We start from the raw sequence: 18,353 nt of genomic DNA on the forward strand, positions 1-18,353 counted from the left end.
TGCCCAATTGGCATGACAGTGCAGAGACATTTTATAGGTATAAGCCCTCACAGGATGGTCATCATAGCATACGTAATCTGGATCAGGCTATGACCTGCTAGACCAATCAGTGAAGTGCACATATGGTGTGATACCCTTTTAAGGCTCGAAGTGTGTCTACACCCTAACATTGTTACCCACGAATCATCTACAAGAGCAGATTTGGGTTTTTCCCTAAAGGTGAAATCTGCGTTTCTAGTGTACGTGGATTTTGGCACGTACATGACCAGCTAGGGCAGGTCATGTCGACATCCTTTACTGGAGATATGATGTTTAGCAATAGCAAGCTAAAAGCTGAAAGCTGGCAAGTCATTTCTCGGAAGCCTTGCGCTTGCTCTAGACCATTGCAGCTGACTGAGACTGGCTTGACACACAGAATGGAGCGTGCGACCATTCTGTGGATTTCTGCTGGTGTCTTTCTTTAGTAGTTCAAAGAAGACTATAGGCCTGAAAACATATGTATTTGGTATCATATAAATGTCTGCTTCGTCACCTTGAAATCAATGTAAACTATGTTATTTTAAAGGGACAGCTGGCCTGGCACTCTTACTAGGTAGTCTTTTCCCTACACACCATCAGCCTGTTTTTCAAAGACTCCACTCTCTTACATCCAGAAGAGTTCTCGTTGCTTGCTTCTTCTCTTGTTTTGTACTAATCCTTAGTTCATCTGTGTGCCTTTGCCTCCGGCTCCCCTCTTAGTGTGCATGTTATCCATCTGCTATCTCATCGAATCCTGGCACAGGGGGACTGAAGCTGCTCTCCAAGGGTCACGTCGCAGGCCTCCTGCTGCTCCTGCAGGCTTAGATTAAGTAGAAGGGCTCCCTGACCAGAAGAAGGCCTAGCTGAATACCCTGCACTCAAACCAGAGAGAGCACTATCTGGTGAGAGGCTTGGTGCCTAGAAGTCTGCCCTCAGGTTCTACGGGCTGTTAGAGTGACCAGGAATACCTTTCCCAAAAGCAAAAACCTTCTGGTCTGAGCTTTTCCCAAGGAGAGCACAACCTCGATGGGCAAGACCTCCAATAATGTTCATATCTTGCAAATATTTAAGTTATTAAGAACATTCTGTCCTTGCATTGAACCAGTTTGTTCCAAATCTTATGCGGAGATGATTCCGTATTTACCAAACTTTTGTTTTAAACTGCTAATTACTGGACGGACTGCGTAATGAACCTAAATTGAGCAGGCCTGTTTGCAAACTTCCGACCTTGTGATAATCAGAAATGTTATTCCTGTGGTTTTTCTAAATATTGTTACAGTTATTAGTAAACGACTGTCCAGGCGTGAAACGGTTTTCTGCTTTTGCAGTCTCAGTGAAAGCCTGTTTTAGCTCTTTCGCAGATTGAAAATGTAAACAATATTTTTTTTCATTTCGTGACGGGATAAAAGCGAGGCATACGTACGGACTGTTTTCTCAGAATTTGTGCTGTCGTCACCGATAAATTCAGAAGAAGCAACTGCCATAAATAAGCTGCAGGAAAGGCTATGCCCAGGAGAAATCTTTAGCCTCATTTTAGACATACTGAGCAAGGACGGGGAAGGTACATTATGCATCCTACAACAACAGTTCGCCTGCAAACTGACAAGTTCAACATGAAAGTGTGATTCCAGGAAGAAGCGAATCCTGAAGTGATAAACTTGCACAGTTCCAATGAAAAATTGAGACCTATTCCTGCAGGAAGTAACAGCTGGTGTATTTGTAGATTGTTTACTAGTAAATGAATCATAGTAGCTGGAAATTATGCCTAAGCTTGTTTTTGTTTATATCACACGTTAATGATCCCGCGCTTTGGAACAGGTGATTGTTGTTTTTAAAGTGAAGTAAAACTAAGATGTTCTCTACCTGTTTAGGGCCTGTTAGTTTTGTTAGTAGTTTAAAGCAAGACTTATGAGGTGGATTTCATCTTTTTTCGAAGAAGAGCTTTTAATTAATGTATTTTTTTTGTAAGAGAAAATAGGCAAAACAGTCCATTGTTGCCTATGACATACTGAAGTGGTGAACTTAAAGGAGCATGTTCATAGCAACGAGTCACAATTGATGGCGACAGCAGATAAATAAGCTCTGAGGTTGGTTTATTGATTTGTAGGATATACATTTGGAATTTTCTCATACATACCTAGTGGCCAACATTATAAAAAGAGCAGAAAAAATTAACAGGTTTAATGAAAGGAGGCCCAATTAAACCACCCGCTGGCTATATAAAAGATGACATACAAGTGGCGAAATAATATCTAGGCAGGATAACTCTAATAATAATAATAATAATAAAGCGTTTTGTAAAGCGCATGGCTGCACAACTGTGTATCCCCGCGCTAATTGCTGACAAAAACTCTTTACAGCTCACCGAGACAGAGAGATAGGGAGATGTTAATGAGGAAAGAGATGAGTTTTTAATTTAGCTCTAAAGAGGATTTCTGATGGTTCCATTCTCAGATGAACTGGGAGGGCATTCCAATGCTTTGCTCCAAGAAAACTAAAGGAGCGACCACCCAGTCTTGCTCTATTGATCCGGGGAAGTTTGAATTGTGACATACCCGAGGATCTGAGATTTCTGGTAGGGCGGTGGATAGTTAGAAGATTTCTCAAATAGGTGGGTCCTTTGTTGTGTGCAATTTTGTGGGCATAGCAGAGAGCCTTAAATCTGATTCTTTCTCTAACTGGAAGCCAGTGAAGCTTGGACAAGGTTGCTGTAGCGGATGTTCTTTTTGGTAAACCTAGCACCATGCAGGCGGCCGCATTTTGAATGCATTGAAGCTGGTGCAGTTGTTTTTGGTTCGCACCTAAAAGGAGAACGTTTCCATAATCCAGGTGGGGCGTTATTAGTGCATGCACTAACGTTTTCCTTGCTTCAATGGGAACAAGATCAATAGTCTTACGCAAGATTTTTAGCGTGCCCATACATTTGCCAATTGTTTTATTGACTTGTGTTCTTCCCGACAAATCCGAGTCAATCATTATTCCTAGGTTTTTGACCATTTCGACTGGGTGGGGGCAGTCGCCCAGTGTAGTAGGCCACCAAGCCTGGGACCATATTGAGGTTTTATTCCCTACCACTAGCACCTCCGTTTTGTCGCCATTCAAACGGAGGCAGTTATTATCCATCCAGGTGGCGACCGCTGCCATGCAGCTAGAGAAATTGGAGGCAAATTTTTCGCTGTCTGGGGTGAGCTTGAACATAAGCTGGGTGTCGTCAGCATAACTGACAATGCCCACCCCAAAATTCTCTACGACTCGAGCTAGGGGTTCCATATAGATGTTGAACAGGGTAGGGCTCAAACTAGAGCCCTGTGGGACCCCATAGCTGATGTCGCGAGAAGATGACTTGAAGGGTGGGCAATGTATTTGGAATGATCTTTTGGAGAGAAAAGATTTAAACCATGCAAGGGCATGATCCCTTACTCCAATGTCTGATAGTCGGGACAACAGGGTGTCATGGAGCACAGTGTCGAAAGCTGCACTTAAGTCAAGCATGACAAGTGCAGCTGTCTCCCCCTCATCTACCATCTTGCGAATGCACTCCGTGGAGTAAAGAACCGCAGACTCCGTGGAGTATCCAGGTCTAAAACCAGATTGTGTAGGATGAAGTATGTTTCCTTCTTCTAGAAAAGTCATCAGTTGTTTATTGACTATTTTTCTATAATCTTAGCGCATTGTGGCAAGAGGGAGATGGGTCTAAGGTTTTGATATTGAGTAACCGGAATGTTTTTTTTTTTTTGAGAGGGATGACTTGTGCTGTCTTCCATGCTTCTGGGACGTAGCATTCTTGAAAGGACAAAGTGATCAAGTGTTTGATTTGATCAATGAGACCGTTGTTCATGATGTCTTTAATTTTACCTAAAGGGCACACATAATTTGGGGATCCTGAGTGGATGCTGTTGATAATGCTGATCAACTTTTCTTTGTCAGGAGTGATAAAGCGTGTGAGAGTGGTTTTTTGGGTAAGGAGTGGTTCTTTTCCTTCTATGACATGGTTTGAAAAAGTTGCATGTATTTTCTCGACTTTATTGACAAAGAAGTCAGCTATCTGGTCGCATATGTCATCAGAATATGTGTCCTGCATATCTAGGGTAGTGGTGTTTGTAAGTTCCTTATAAATGCTAAAAAGTTCTTTCATGGGGTTAGTTGCCTCTTCAATTCTTGTCTGGTAAAAGGAACTTTTCTCCTCTCTAACCATTTTCTGGTATGATTGTAACTCTAGTTTATATAGTTCCTTAAGCTCAGGAGAGTAATTTTTTCTCCACTTGCGTTCTGTCGCTTTACAGTGTGTTTTCGCAAGTTTTAATTTTTCCGTATACCAGGGTTCGGATTTGGTTCTTCTGACGGGGGGTTTGGACGTCCACGGTGCAATAGTATCTAGTGCCTTGCTCAGCCATGTTTCATAATTCTTCCAAGTATCTTGTAAGGAAAGACCTATTGGCGGAGTATGTTTCTGTAATTCACTGACCATACGTTCCGGGGTGTAGTTTTTCCAGTTTCGTCGTTTTGTGAACATGGGTTTGTTGGGGGCTAGCTTACTCTTGTTAATGGGAATATAAAAAGTGATCAGGTGGTGGTCAGACCATATGATAGGTGTAGGGGGGAGCATTTCAATGTCCTCCCTGGTAGAAAAGACTGGGTCAAGAAGATGTCCCTGTTGATGCGTGGGGGAGTTTGATAGCAGTGTTACTCCTAACGCCTTTAAAGCAGTTCTAAGTATTTGGGCTTCTTTAGCATTGATATCTTCCAGATGAAGATTCAGATCACCTAAAATCATGAAATTATGATGTTTTATCGCTAATTGAGTAGCTAAATCTATAAGCTGGTTACAGAAAGAGGTTGCGTTTCCAGGGGGACGATATATAAGAAGGCCGGTAATGGTCATCAATGGGGTCACTTTTATTGAGAAGGTCCCACATTCGCTATGAGTATTAGCAGAATCAGTGAGTGTGCATTGTAATTCCTTTTTGCAAATTAATGCTATTCCACCTCCTCGTTGTTTAGGTCTGTCGACTCTTAAAAGGCTATAACTCAGAGGTATCGCCTCTACGATGTCAGGGGCTGAGGAATCGTCTAACCATGTTTCTGTGAGAAACAGCACATCATAATCTTGTGTCTGTAATATCTCTCGTAATTCCGTCTTGTGTTTTACCATCGATCTACAATTTAACAGCAACATTTTGAGTTTGGGTGTAGGGGCATTATATAGAGGAGCTTTGACCTTAGAGTCAAATTGACCTTACTTCTAAATATGCTGCCTGAAGACCATCCATTCCAGGAGTGATGCATCCATAACAAGAGGATGAAACAAAGAATATAACATAAACACACAATAATAAATAATCTTTGCTGACACGTTAGGTCACATGCTATATCACACCGAATAATCAGCATACTTAAAGGGTCTTCACGCTCTCGAACACATGAATGCGCTCTCATCTCTCCGTTCCATCAATGTATTTAGGACTCCTTCAAAGTACTCCACCACCGATCATTTCTTCCATATCATTTGTAGTTCTAATAAAATGCATTGTATATCACCATCATATTCACGGCATATACCTCTGTCCCTGTACTGTTATTGAATGAACATGGAATGTCACCAGTGAATTACCTTTTGCAATATTGGGGGTGATGGGAGTAACACAATGTACAAAATTGCCATGCATGGCAGTAGAGCAGGACAATGAACTAGCGTCTTCCTGATATTATAGCAACCAGAGTAGGCGAAATGTGAGTTGGGGGAGACTTTTCATTCCAGTTTTGGTGATTCTTCACTCGGCCTTTCGAATCCTAAAGAAAAGGGAAGAGAATAACGTGATTGGTACCCACCACAAGCAAGTAAGCCCTAACAAAGAAAATACTTCTACTAAGGTTATTGCGAACTTTGTTACTGAACTCTGTTATTGTGCATAAGGCTCATATTATGCAAAGAGCAATAATAATATATGTTGGATAACTCTTGAGGTAAAAATACAAATATTCATAAAAGCATTGTGCGTTTTGGGGAAATCTTACAGTGGGAATGCAGACATTGAAAAGAACTCTCAAAGCATGACTTCTAACGCATGATGTAGTAAGAGAAGCTTGTTTCCGGTCCAGGGAAGGCATGGCTTGGCAGTTCGGGCTGGACTGTTCCCATGAGGCACAGGGTCAGACTGATTTGCATATGGCCATGTATGGACTGGGGTGGTGGAGTGAGCTAAAGAACGGTGACGGATTAAACCCAGATCAGTTGACTGGGAGTGAGTGTTTGTATTGTCAACCCTCCGTCCATCATCACCTTTGGTTTTTCGTAGTAAGAGAACCCACAGGACACAAAAAAGAACACCTGTAATCATAATGTGGTGTTATGAACCTTAGTCACCATTATCCCCTCAGTGGAATTCACAGTACGTATAGTTCCCTAGTGGGTAATGAGATTTCCAGTGTGTTAGACCTGGCATCTTTAGCGTGGTTTTCCCCTATCTTTTTGCCTCTACCTCCTGTATATTTGATGCTTTGCTGGATTTCGTTGTTGCTGGTTTAGATGCTTTGGACACTCTGCCACTGCTGATCAGTGCCAGAGTGTAAGTGCGCCCTATGTAATTTTCTATTCTGATTGGATATACATGTTTGGCATATTTGTATCACCATAAAGTCCCTAGTAAAGTGCACCAGGTGTGCCAGGGCTGGTGATGACAAATGCTACTAGTGGGCCTGCAGCACTGATTGTGCCACCCACAGGAGTAGCTCTAAAATGGTGTCTCAGGCCTTCCACTGCAGTGCCTATGGGCAGTTTAGAAACTGCCATGTCCTCCTGGTTAGTGTCCCCACTGACCAGGCCTAACCCTTCTCTTTTTGTGCACATCACTCACACCTATGGAAAGCCCAAGGTACCCCCCTGGGCAGGGTGCAGTGTATGTGAAAGGTAGAGTATGTACTGGTGCAGGTGACATGCTCTGGTAGTGAATTACAGCCATTTTCGTATTTCACTACTGTAAGGCTATCTTGCTCCATAGATTAACATGGGGGATGCTGGCTACAGTGGATTCCAGCATTTCTTCTCATAGGAACAAGATAGGACATAAGTATCTAGTATCCCTGAACTCAGAATTTAATAACACATCTTTATGGAAAGTTTTTTTTTAAATCCTGTGTTTGAGAAAGGAACTTTTAGAAAGTTGCTGTTGTTAAGTACGGATGCTGAGTCTTGCGTAGGTCCAAATAAAGGTTTATTTTTTAAATTACAATTCTAATGTAAAGCACCCACAACCAGATCCGTCCAGTCGTGAGGAAGCCAACGTCCAGAGTGACGTTCGAGGAATCCTCACGACAGAAGGTCAGGATTCGAGAACAACAGTGGGAATCTCTCGTGCTAGCAAGCACGAGAGAACAGGAAAGAATACAAGATGATAATCTGTATATAACATCTTCCCCTCTAAGAAGGGTAACAAAGAAAACATACAAGAGCAAATGCAAAATTATTCCAAAACATGGTCTCTCAATCTGCAGGATAACTGCTTCAAGCGAAAAGCTCTTTTTGTTGCCACTTCAGAAGTCTCTTGGGAAATCGAATCGTGTGGTAAAGGTAATTCTGCTGAGATGGTAGACTGTGGCAAGGCAGAAGTGGAAGGAAGAGAATCTGAGGGAAAAAGGGAATGAGCAGGAGCAGTTGCCAGAAATGACGCGGAGGTTTCAGCAACTGGATTGGAAGAGGATTCAGCAACTGGATTGGAAGAGGGTGGTTGAAAATCAAACCAATCACAGTGCTCAGAATCTGAAGTGGCATGTTCCTTAATGACATGGGCTTGGAGTGGAGATATCTTAACAAGAGCCCGCTTGTTCCACCACCCTCTGTCATCAAGAAGAGCTGAGGTTTTACTGACTTGTATGACCAAATTTGGTGAACAAAATTTAGACCTCCCTATTGAAACTCTTTTGGGATTCTTAATAAGAACAATATCTCCTTTTTGTAAAGGCTGATCAACAGAATGTTTACCTTCATCAAAACGTGATTTCATGGACAATTGTTTAGCACTTACATGATCTTGAACAGAAAAAGAAAATTCAGACAAATCACAATCCTTATACAACCAACTAGGATTGAGAGCAGAATGAACTCTTCTTTTACGAAGTAAGCTAAAAGGTGAGACACCAGTTGTAGAGTGAGGGGAGGTATTGTAGGCCCACACTTTGTCATGAACGAAAGGTAAAGGATCTAGCCTAGAAGAAATAGCAGTTTGAACACCCTCCTTAATAATGCGATTACACCTTTCTACTAAACCATTTGAGGAGGGTGAGTACAAGGCAACTTTGTAGTGAGAAATATATTTGACTCTTGAGAAAAGAGCACATTTTTTGTGAGACAAAATGAGTTCCATTGTCGGTAACAATGGTCTTGGGAAAGCCCTCAACATCAAAAGCAGACTTTAAACATTTAACAGCATTGTCAGTAGAAGCAGCATTGCAAAAAGAATTATAGAGCCATTTTGAGTGGTAATCAACAAGAAGAATAAGAAACTTGTGCTCAGAAGGTAAAACGTCATAAGGACCAGAAAAGTCCAAAGCTACTTTGTCCCATGGACCAGCCGGTAGAGGAACGGGACATAAAGGTGTGGAAAGAGTTTTCCAATGTTTATCAGAGAGAATGCATTGAGTGCAATTATCAATCATCTTTCTAATGTGAGAGTCCATGGAAGGCCACCAGTAGAATTGTTTGATGCATTGACAAGTTTTAACAATACCAAGGTGACCTTGATGGGCAGAGCGAATGATATGATCACGAACAGACTGAGGGGGAACAAATAAATCGTGGCGCATGACCATATCATTGACTAAAGAAAGTTCTTCAGAAACATTTGCAAAACCTTTTAACTCAGAGGAAAGGGTTCTGCGTTCAGGCCTTTTGTTGATAATGAATTCCTTAACTTTGGAGAGAACAACATCATTTTTATGAGCTATATTCCATTCAGCTTCAGAAATGGGTTGACATTCAGAAATTGCATCAATGGTGGCAACAACACACTCAATATCATCATCAACAATGGAATCATCGGTTAAAGACATTCTGGAGAGGCAATCGGCCCTGAAATTCTTACCCCCAGGGATATGTTTGATGACAAAATGAAATTCATGGAGTTTGGAAAGGAGACAAACAAGTCTGGCAGAGGCCCTATTGGAAGTACTGTCAGAAAGCATATGCATAAGGGGCTTGTGGTCTGTGTAAATTTCAAACTCCCGACCCCAAATGTAAGATTTGAACTTTTGAATAGCCCAAACGCAAGCCAGGGCTTCTCTTTCGATCGTGCTGTACCTAGTTTCAGCAGAAAGAAGTGTTCTGGATGCAAAGGCAACCGTATGTTCTTTGCCCTCGACCCATTGTTCTAAAACGGCACCCAAACCGGTAAGACTGGCATCAACAGTGATAAAACACTTAGAGCCGTCACAAAAAGGATTTAAAGCAGGTGAATCTTCAATCATCTTCTTGACTTGGTCAAAAACTTTTTGCAAGTCTTCAGACCAAACGAATTTCACTCCCTTCCTTAAGAGTGTTCTCAAAGGTTCAACAATCTGTGCATAACCATGCACAAACCTGGCGTAGTATTCGGATAAGCCCAGAAAGGAGCGAAGTGCATCTCGATCCTTGGGGGGTTTGGCAGCTCTAATGGCTCTAATTAAAGAGAACTTGGGTTTAATGCCATTGGGAGAAAGGGAGTGGCCCAAGTAATCTAATTCTTGAACACCAAACTTGCACTTGTCGTGTCTAACAGTCATGCCAGCTTTCTCCAACACTTGTAAGACGGTGTTGAGAGTGTGATTGTGCTGAGAAGAGTCGTTGGCGTAGACCAAAATGTCATCTTGATAAGCTTGCACGCCAGGAATGTCTTGAAAAAGGTTGTCCATCAGTTTTTGGAAAATGCTGGCTGCAGAGGCCAAGCCAAAGGGGAGTCTAAGGTACTTGAAGGCACCAAAGGGAGTGATAAATGTTGTTAACTCTTGAGATCTAAGGGACAAGGGAATTTGGTGATAAGCAGACCTAAGGTCGAGGAGGGAGAAAAATTTAGCCCCACCCAAATTAGCCAACAGGTCATGAATTTTGGGAAGGGGATGGCAATCCACAATGATATTGTTATTCAGTGAGCGTAAATCCGCGCACAATCTCACCTCTCCAGTTTTCTTGTGAACTAAAACAATGGGGGAAACCCATTCGGAGGAGTCACAGGGAGCAATGATTCCTTCATCACAGAGATTTTTCAGAACGCTTTTAAGTTCATCTCTAGCGCTCAAAGGGAGAGGACGAACTTTGTGAACAACCGGCTGAGCATTGGGTTTAAGTCTAATTTCATGCTTGAAACCAAGAACTGTACCAACCTTATCTTTAAATAAGTTTGGAAAAGAACTCAGTAAACTATCCATTTTGACTATGGGAAAGGAAAGATCTGAAATATTGAAATGCCCAGAATCATGACTAGTGTAATAGTCAAGAGGGATGTCGCCTAAAGCAATGGGTTGATCAGAGCCAGGTTTGAGAATCAAACCCATCTGGCTAAGTCAAACCAACCTACAATATGCCTGCCCTTGAGGGCAACATAGACTTTGGTGAAGGTGTATCTGCCAAGACAAGCAATGTTAGAATAAAAGAAACCCAACATATCGATGTCCTTTTCGCCAAAGGCCTTGGGATTGACGTCTGATTTGGAAAGAACAACTTGACTCCAATTAGCATAAAACGTGAGGTCGGATAAAATGGTGATGGGAGAACCAGAATCTGCTTTGACCTGGATTGTAACTGTACCAATCAACAATTCACACAAGGGACTCTTAATCTTAGCAAATTCAAGAGAATCACATTCAATGGACAACATAACGTCATTGAGTCTGGTGGAGCAAGACTCTACATTCTCTTGAAATTCAATATTATTGACTCTAGTGAATCTTCTGCGACCCCTGCAAACAGATGGAAAATGTCCAATTTTCTTGCAGGAGGAACATTTTTTTCCAGAAGCAGGACAAGAGGGAGAATTGCCAAGATGGTTTCTTGACCCACATCTGTAGCAATTGAGGGGTTTTCTGTTTTGTTGTCTTGAAGAATTGTTAACAAGGTCAATAGAAGTGAAACCAGAAGCTTGGTCGACCAAATGAACTGAAGGTTGAGAGATACTTTCTTGAAGAATTTTAGAGGAATAAGTTGCACGTTCAATCCCCTTAGCAATATCAATTGTTTCAGTTAAAGAAGGATTTTTGCAACTTAATAAACGTTCCTGGATTTTTTTAGAAAAACAAGCAAAAATAAATTGATCTCTGATAGAGGTATCTGTACTAGCACCAAAGTCACAGGTAGAAGCCAGGATTCTGAGTTGAGCAATATAGTCTTCAACGCTCTCATCAACACTTTGTTTGCGTTTGAAAAAATTATGACGTTCTAACACGATACTGGGTTCATCGTCATATTGTTTATTGAGACGAGCAATGGCTTCTTGGTAAACATTCCAATTGTCACCAGAATCACTAGAAGGAGAAGGAATATGAGGAAGGTTTTCAAAAACTTGTTGAGCAGCAACTCCCAAACATCCACAAAGAATGGCAACCTTGCGAGCAGGATCATATTTGGTAGCGTCGATGGCTACTAAATAGTTCTCAAAGCCTTTGAGCCAGTTGCGCCAAGCAAGAGGAGGTTTTCCAGAAAAGCAGCTGGTGTTTGGAACTGTTGAGAAGAAGCCATGGTGAAATAAAATGAAAGGATGACGTTTTCTGGTTAAAAATGTTTTATAACCCAGTAAAATGTGGTTAAATAACTTGGAGCGCTGTTGTGAAAAAGTTTGTGATAGACGATGAAGCGTGTCTATCGCTGAGGATGAATTGAAAAGTGAAAATACAATGTTAAATATACATGGTAGGCAGTAAAGCGTGCCTATCGCTGTGGAAAGTAAATGACTTGAAATGTGAAATTATGACGTCAAATAAACATGGTAGGCAATAAAGCGTGCCTATCGCTGTAGTCAGTTAATGACTTGTGATGTGAAATTGAGACGTCAAATAAACATGGTAGGCAATAAAGCGTGCCTATCGCTGTGGTCGCTTGAATGAAATCGGCAGTGCTGAACGAAGGCTTGGCAGGTCGCTGAAAATGGCCGCCGGCGTCGTCGTCAAGGTAACGGTATGACGCAGCTTTCGAGAGGCGGTGGGCTTGATTGAAAGTTGTAGCGCAACGCGCGTAATAGAGCGCGAGCAGGAAGTTGAAGGTTAGCGCGCGTGATGAGGCGCGAGGCAGCAACTGCCAGTTACAAGCGGCACCGGGAAACACCAGGAAATGGAAATAAATCCGGACTGGGAGCCAAGTAATGGGCGGAGAAATTGCCCAAAGGTATACGACCTGATGTAGACGAGGCCAGACTGGAGGAAAGAGACAGGAGACAACCACGGTGGTGTTGAGGTGAGTCTCGGAAACTTGACTGGCGGTGGGTGCAGCAAAATCCCGATCGTCGCCAAAATATGTTAAGTACGGATGCTGAGTCTTGCGTAGGTCCAAATAAAGGTTTCTTTTTTAAATTACAATTCTAATGTAAAGCACCCACAACCAGATCCGTCCAGTCGTGAGGAAGCCAACGTCCAGAGTGACGTTCGAGGAATCCTCACGACAGAAGGTCAGGATTCGAGAACAACAGTGGGAATCTCTCGTGCTAGCAAGCACGAGAGAACAGGAAAGAATACAAGATGATAATATGTATATAACAGCTGTTCTCTTGTCTGACCCTTCTGTGTGCCTTGACCTGTTTGTGGATTGACTGTCTGGTTTGAGAGTGACAAGGGCTGGGGATTCCCCAGGAGGCTGGCTGAGTCAGCCCTAGGCTGAATGACTGCATTTGCAACTGGAGTGGTGGGAGGAGTTAGCACCTGGGCCTGAATAGGGATGTGCCTGCCTTCCACAATGCTGGCTTCACCTCCTGCTGGGCGGCTGACGACCCTGCCTCTAACTCTGAAAGGAAAGGAGCAGCCAGGAAAACAAAGTACTCAGGAGACACTAAGAACTGGTTCAGACCGGGCTCAGGGCCCACTTGCACACAGAGAACAAAGACTTTTAGGGGTATAAGAACAGGACCTCTGACAACAGAAAATTAGATCATCCTGGAATCAAGAAGGAACCTCTGCCAAGGAGAAAGCTGAATCTGAAGAAGGAAGACTGTACTGCAGTTGCTCTGCTGGACTGACATGTGCTTTGCTGCCAAGGAGAGGGGAAGGACTTTGCTGTGGTGCTGTGCCCCCTGTCTTGAAGGAATTTCCAAGGGCCTGAAAAGATATGGCTCCCTGTTCTGAAGTCCCAGGAACAAAAGGACTTCACCCCCAACTTCCCTGAACTCTGCTGAGAGAGGTCTGTCCTTCCTAGAGTGCTTGATCCAGTTGTGGGGCCTCTGGAAGTTGTACCTGTGCTGGGAAGCTTGAAACTAAGCTTGAGAGACTTTTGCAATTGAAAAGTGTTGCATCGCTCGCCTGCGGAGCGCATCCCCGACAGTGCGAGAAGTTTCCCCCGCTACGAAGGTCGAGATCGTCGCAGCGCCGTCGCATCCTTCATTTGCGGGATGCACCAGACCGGTGCAGGAAGCCGAACATCGCTGCGAGTGTCATCGCAGAGCCTGTCGTCGCTGGGTGAGATCGCCGCACCGCTTGCTTGCGGACCACATCACGTCGCTGCAAGCATCGACGCAGAACCATCCCATCGAGGAGCTGCAAGAGAGAGGATCACCGCTGGACCGCGCATCGTCGCCCCGGAGATCATCGCAGCCCCTACGAGATCGTTGCAACGTGCCTTTGCAAGACCAAACTTCCTACGGAACCTCCGCACCGGAATCCATACAAGAGGCCTTCCTCCCAATACAGACCGGATTCGCCGCAACACGCCCGCTGCTGCAGCGGGGCTGTCGCATCGCCTCCCCAGGGTCTCAGGAGCAGCGCATCACTTGTTTTCCACCGCACCAGCTTCTGCTTTTGGAACTTTGTTGCAACTAAAAGGTACTGTGAGTAAACGTGACGCAACTGTGAACTTTTCACGCAACTGTGGATTATTATATCGCAACCTAAAGAATTTTATAGCAAACCTTAAGAACTCTTTTTGAAACCATATTCTTGAACTGTGTATGTTGTATTTTTGCCGTTTTGGTCTTGTGTAGTTTAGATTAAATATCTTTATTTTTCTAAACTGTTGTGGAGTCAGTTTGTGGTGTTTTCACTGTGTTACTGTGAGTGTTTGTACAAATACTTTACGCACTGCCTCTGGTTAGCCTAGACTGCTCGTGCAAAGCTACCTAGAGGGTGAGCAGGGGTTATTTCAGAGGGTTATATCCTTGCCCTGACTAGAAGCAAGGGTCCCTATTTGGACAGTGGTACCTACCTCTGCCAACTAGAGATCCCCAGTTCTAACACAGTGAGTTGTGATTTCCTATGTGTGTTAGATGACAATTTGTTTTCTATTCTAGAGCTCTCCTGCATTTGGTTGCACTACAATAGGTGCATCTAAGGTAGAACATCTACACTGCACATGAATACATTCAATCAATCAATCAATCAATACATTTATAGAGCGTGCTACTCACCCGTGAGGGTCTCAAGGCGCTAAAGGGAGGGGTGCTGTCATTGCTCGAATAGCCAGGTCTTGAGGTGCTTCCTGATGGTGAGGTGGTCGTGGGTCAGTCAAAGGTGGGCACGGAGTGAGTTCCATGTCTTTGCGGCCAGGTAGGAGAACAACCTTCCTCCAGCGGTGATTCTGTGGATCCGTGGGACGGTGGCGAGGATGAGGGTGGTGTAACGACTGGACTCTTGGACCAGATACAATCAGCTCACCAAGACACCACTAACCCAGCCGAAACGTAACCCCCTCCCTCCTTAGGAACTATTTACAACAGGTATCTATGTTCCTACCCAAGGATGGGGAATTAGCAATATACAAGCTTAGATCTTCTAAAATACCACACTCATACAATATAGTCTTGCGGCCACATGAGCCCAGACTAATCTACCCTGGGGCGGTTCTGATTACTTACCATTACACACTGGCTACAACCAGTGATCTCTCAAGCCACAATCCTGTGGGTATAGACACTGTGTCCTCCCAGTGCTCTCATTATTACACAAGCCACAATCCTGTGGGTATACACATCGACCTCAGTCAATGCTCTCATTAACGCCGCTTTCCCTAGAGGTGATCTCACTACACACCGTTTCCCTCCGGTGCTCTCATTAACGCCGCCTTACAACGACGATCACTTTCCTATGAATACCTTTAGCTCTTCATGTTGGGAATCTCTCACTATCCACTAAAGGTACAATACTACAATATTATGGATCACACAAGAATGGCCGAATTACACGGTGTACAACTTATTCCCTATTTCAAGAGCTCCTCTCTCCGTCATTATTCAGTTACCATTTACCTGGACGGGAGTTGCATCCGTTCACATAACAGCACCTGACTAGAAGAAAGGCTAACTTTACCATAAGATAATAAGACATACACACTGGTTCACTAGGAACTGGGGTATCTTTATGTATCAACAATATCAACAATATAATACTATACTATAACATATAGCCTGAAAAGGAAAAGGAAAGGTTAGAATGTGTGTGCATGCTAATAAGAAAGGGTCGACGTCACCTTGTTAATATGAAGTCTGGACTCAGCAGTCGTCTGGGTTCCCTTCTCGCCTGTGCCTTGGCTCGTTTTAGGATCACACCTCTGCAGTCACGGATACACGTCTGCACTGCTATGCTCTGTCTCCTCCGTTTCCCTCCAAGTCACTGGAACCTTCCTCTTATTCTCTGTCTCATCAGCTGCTTTCTTTCTGGCTGTTCTGGACTACTCCTCTCTCCTCTCAATCACGGACTGTCTTCACTTTTCAGCTTCGATCTTATGAATCAGTTTCTATCACTCTGGTATTCGTTCTCTCAACTAACTGCTTCACTCTGTATGCTCTGATCTTAATGTCAAAGCTCGCCAGCTGCTCCAATTAAAATAGCTTCAATCTTTCTAAGAGAGTATCAGCTTCTCGATCTTTCTCGGACTTCAAGATGGCGACTGTCTGCCTTGAAATAATTAATTGCATTGATTGCCGCCTACAGACTGACTGACTCACTACCTCAGCTTTCACTAATATGGAAGCTTGTCCCTTCATGGAAAGTTATGGCCAGTAACCTTCCGCCCACCAAATTCTTGTACCTCCCCGTACCAAGGACACGTTCTCAGCCGGCCGGCCTGATGTTATGTCTTCGACACGGAGAAAAATACAGTCTTTCGATAAGGGCCAGTCTGAGCCGGTTCTCTCCAAGCGAACAACACCTCGTAACTAAAACATTACATTTGACCTAGAAGCATCTCAAGCTGCCGGAGCAGAAAGAAAGATGGAGTCTCTCCCGTTTGAGGCCTACAAGGCCCGAAATAAGCATAACTCCATCAGAAGTATACTATTATTCTCATAAAAGGACGGATTACTACTAATACTAAGGAATCTATCCCTTAACATAGATTTATAAGCCCTGAACTAAAGAGAAGGGTAGGGGATTGCAGCAAACGCCTTGTAAATAGGCCCTGTCTAAGGTTCTAGTCCTCCTATTAGAATGATAGCAGACTAAAGTCACCTTCAATCACCTTCACTCAAGAAAAGGGGCAAAAAGTCGGTCAGAACAGGTGGCTGAGCAGAGCAGGTGGGTGGGGGTGTAGAACGAGAGGCGGTCATTGAGGTATTTAGGTCCTTTGTCGTGGAGCGCTTTGTGTGCGTGGGTGAGGAGCCTGAACGTGATCCTCTTGTTGACTGGGAGCCAGTGCAGTTTTCTTAGGTGGGCGGATATGTGGCTGTGGCGAGGGATGTCAAGGATGAGTCGGGCAGAGGCGTTTTGTATGCGCTGAAGTCGTTTCTGGAGTTTGAATGTGGTTCCTGCGTAGAGGGCATTTCCATAGTCTAGTCGGCTGGTGACAAGGGCCTGGGTGACGGTCTTTCTGGTTTCTGTGGGGATCCACCTGAAGATTTTTCGGAGCATGCGCAGGGTGTTGGAGCAAGATGAGGATACAGCGTTCACTTGCCTGGTCATCGAGAGGGAGGAGTCCAGGATGAATCCTAGGTTACGTGCGTGGACCGCGGGAGTGGGCGCGGAGCCGAACGCTGTGGGCCACCAGGAGTCATCCCAGACGGATAGCGATTGTACGAGGATGAGGACCTCCGTCTTGTCTGAGTTCAGTTTCAGGCGACTGAGCTTCACCCATTCTGTGACGTCTTTCATTCCTTCCTGGAGTTTGGTTTTGGCGGTGGCTGGGTCCTTGGTGAGGGAGAGTATCAGTTGGGTGTCGTCGGCATAGGACATGATGTTGATGTTGTGTTTGCGTGCAATGGCGGCGAGGGGTATCATGTAGATATTGAAGAGGGTTGGGCAGAGTGAGGAGCCCTGGGGTACGCGGCAGATGATCTTGGTGGCCTCAGAGCTGAAGGGAGGGAGGCGGACTCTCTGGATTCTGTCGGAGAGGAATGATGTAATCCAGTCCAGGGCCTTTCCCTGGATCCCAGTGTAGTAGAGGCGGGTTATTAGGGTGCGGTGGCAGACGGTATCGAAGGATGCCGAGAGGTCTAGGAGAATGAGGGCGGTGGTTTCTCCGTTGTCCATCATGGTCCTAATGTCATCGGTGGCTGCGATGAGAGCGGTTTCGGTGCTGTCGTTTGCTCGAAATCTGGACTGGGACGGGTCGAGCAAATTGTTTGTCTCGAGGAATGTGGACAGCTGTTTATTGACGGTCTTCTCGATGACTTTGGCCGGGAAGGGAAGTAGAGAGATGGGGCGGAAGTTTTTGAGGTCTCTGGGATCCGCCATCGGTTTTTTCAGTAGGGCGTTGATCTCTGCATGCTTCCAGCTCTCCGGGAAGGTGGCTGACGTGAAGGAGCTGTTTATGACGTTCCGGAGGTGGGTTGCGATGATACTGTCGGCTTTGTTGAAGATGTGGTGGGGGCATGGGTCAGAGGGGGATCCAGAGTGGATGGTGTTCATGACGTGGGTGGTGTCTTCCGTGCTGATGGATGTCCATGCATTGAGGGTGGTGGTAGGGGTCATTGGTTCTGTGATTGGAGGCGGAATTTGAGGTCCGAAGCTGTTGTGTATATCTGCGATCTTACGGTGGTAGAATGTGGCGAGGGATTTGCAGAGGTCTTGTGACGGTGTGATGTCGTTGTTGCTGACGCTAGGGTTGGAGAGTTCTTTGACGATGCTGAAGAGTTCCTTGCTGTTGAGGGTGTTCTTGTCCAGTCGCTCTTTTAACGATGTCCTTTTGGTGGTGCGGATCAGCTGGTGGTGTTCGCGGGTGGCGTTTTTGAGGGCTGTCATGT

Source organism: Lissotriton vulgaris, chromosome 3_1, assembly GCF_964263255.1.
Source record: "Lissotriton vulgaris chromosome 3_1, aLisVul1.2, whole genome shotgun sequence".
In the NCBI taxonomy this organism is placed as follows: domain Eukaryota; kingdom Metazoa; phylum Chordata; class Amphibia; order Caudata; family Salamandridae; genus Lissotriton; species Lissotriton vulgaris.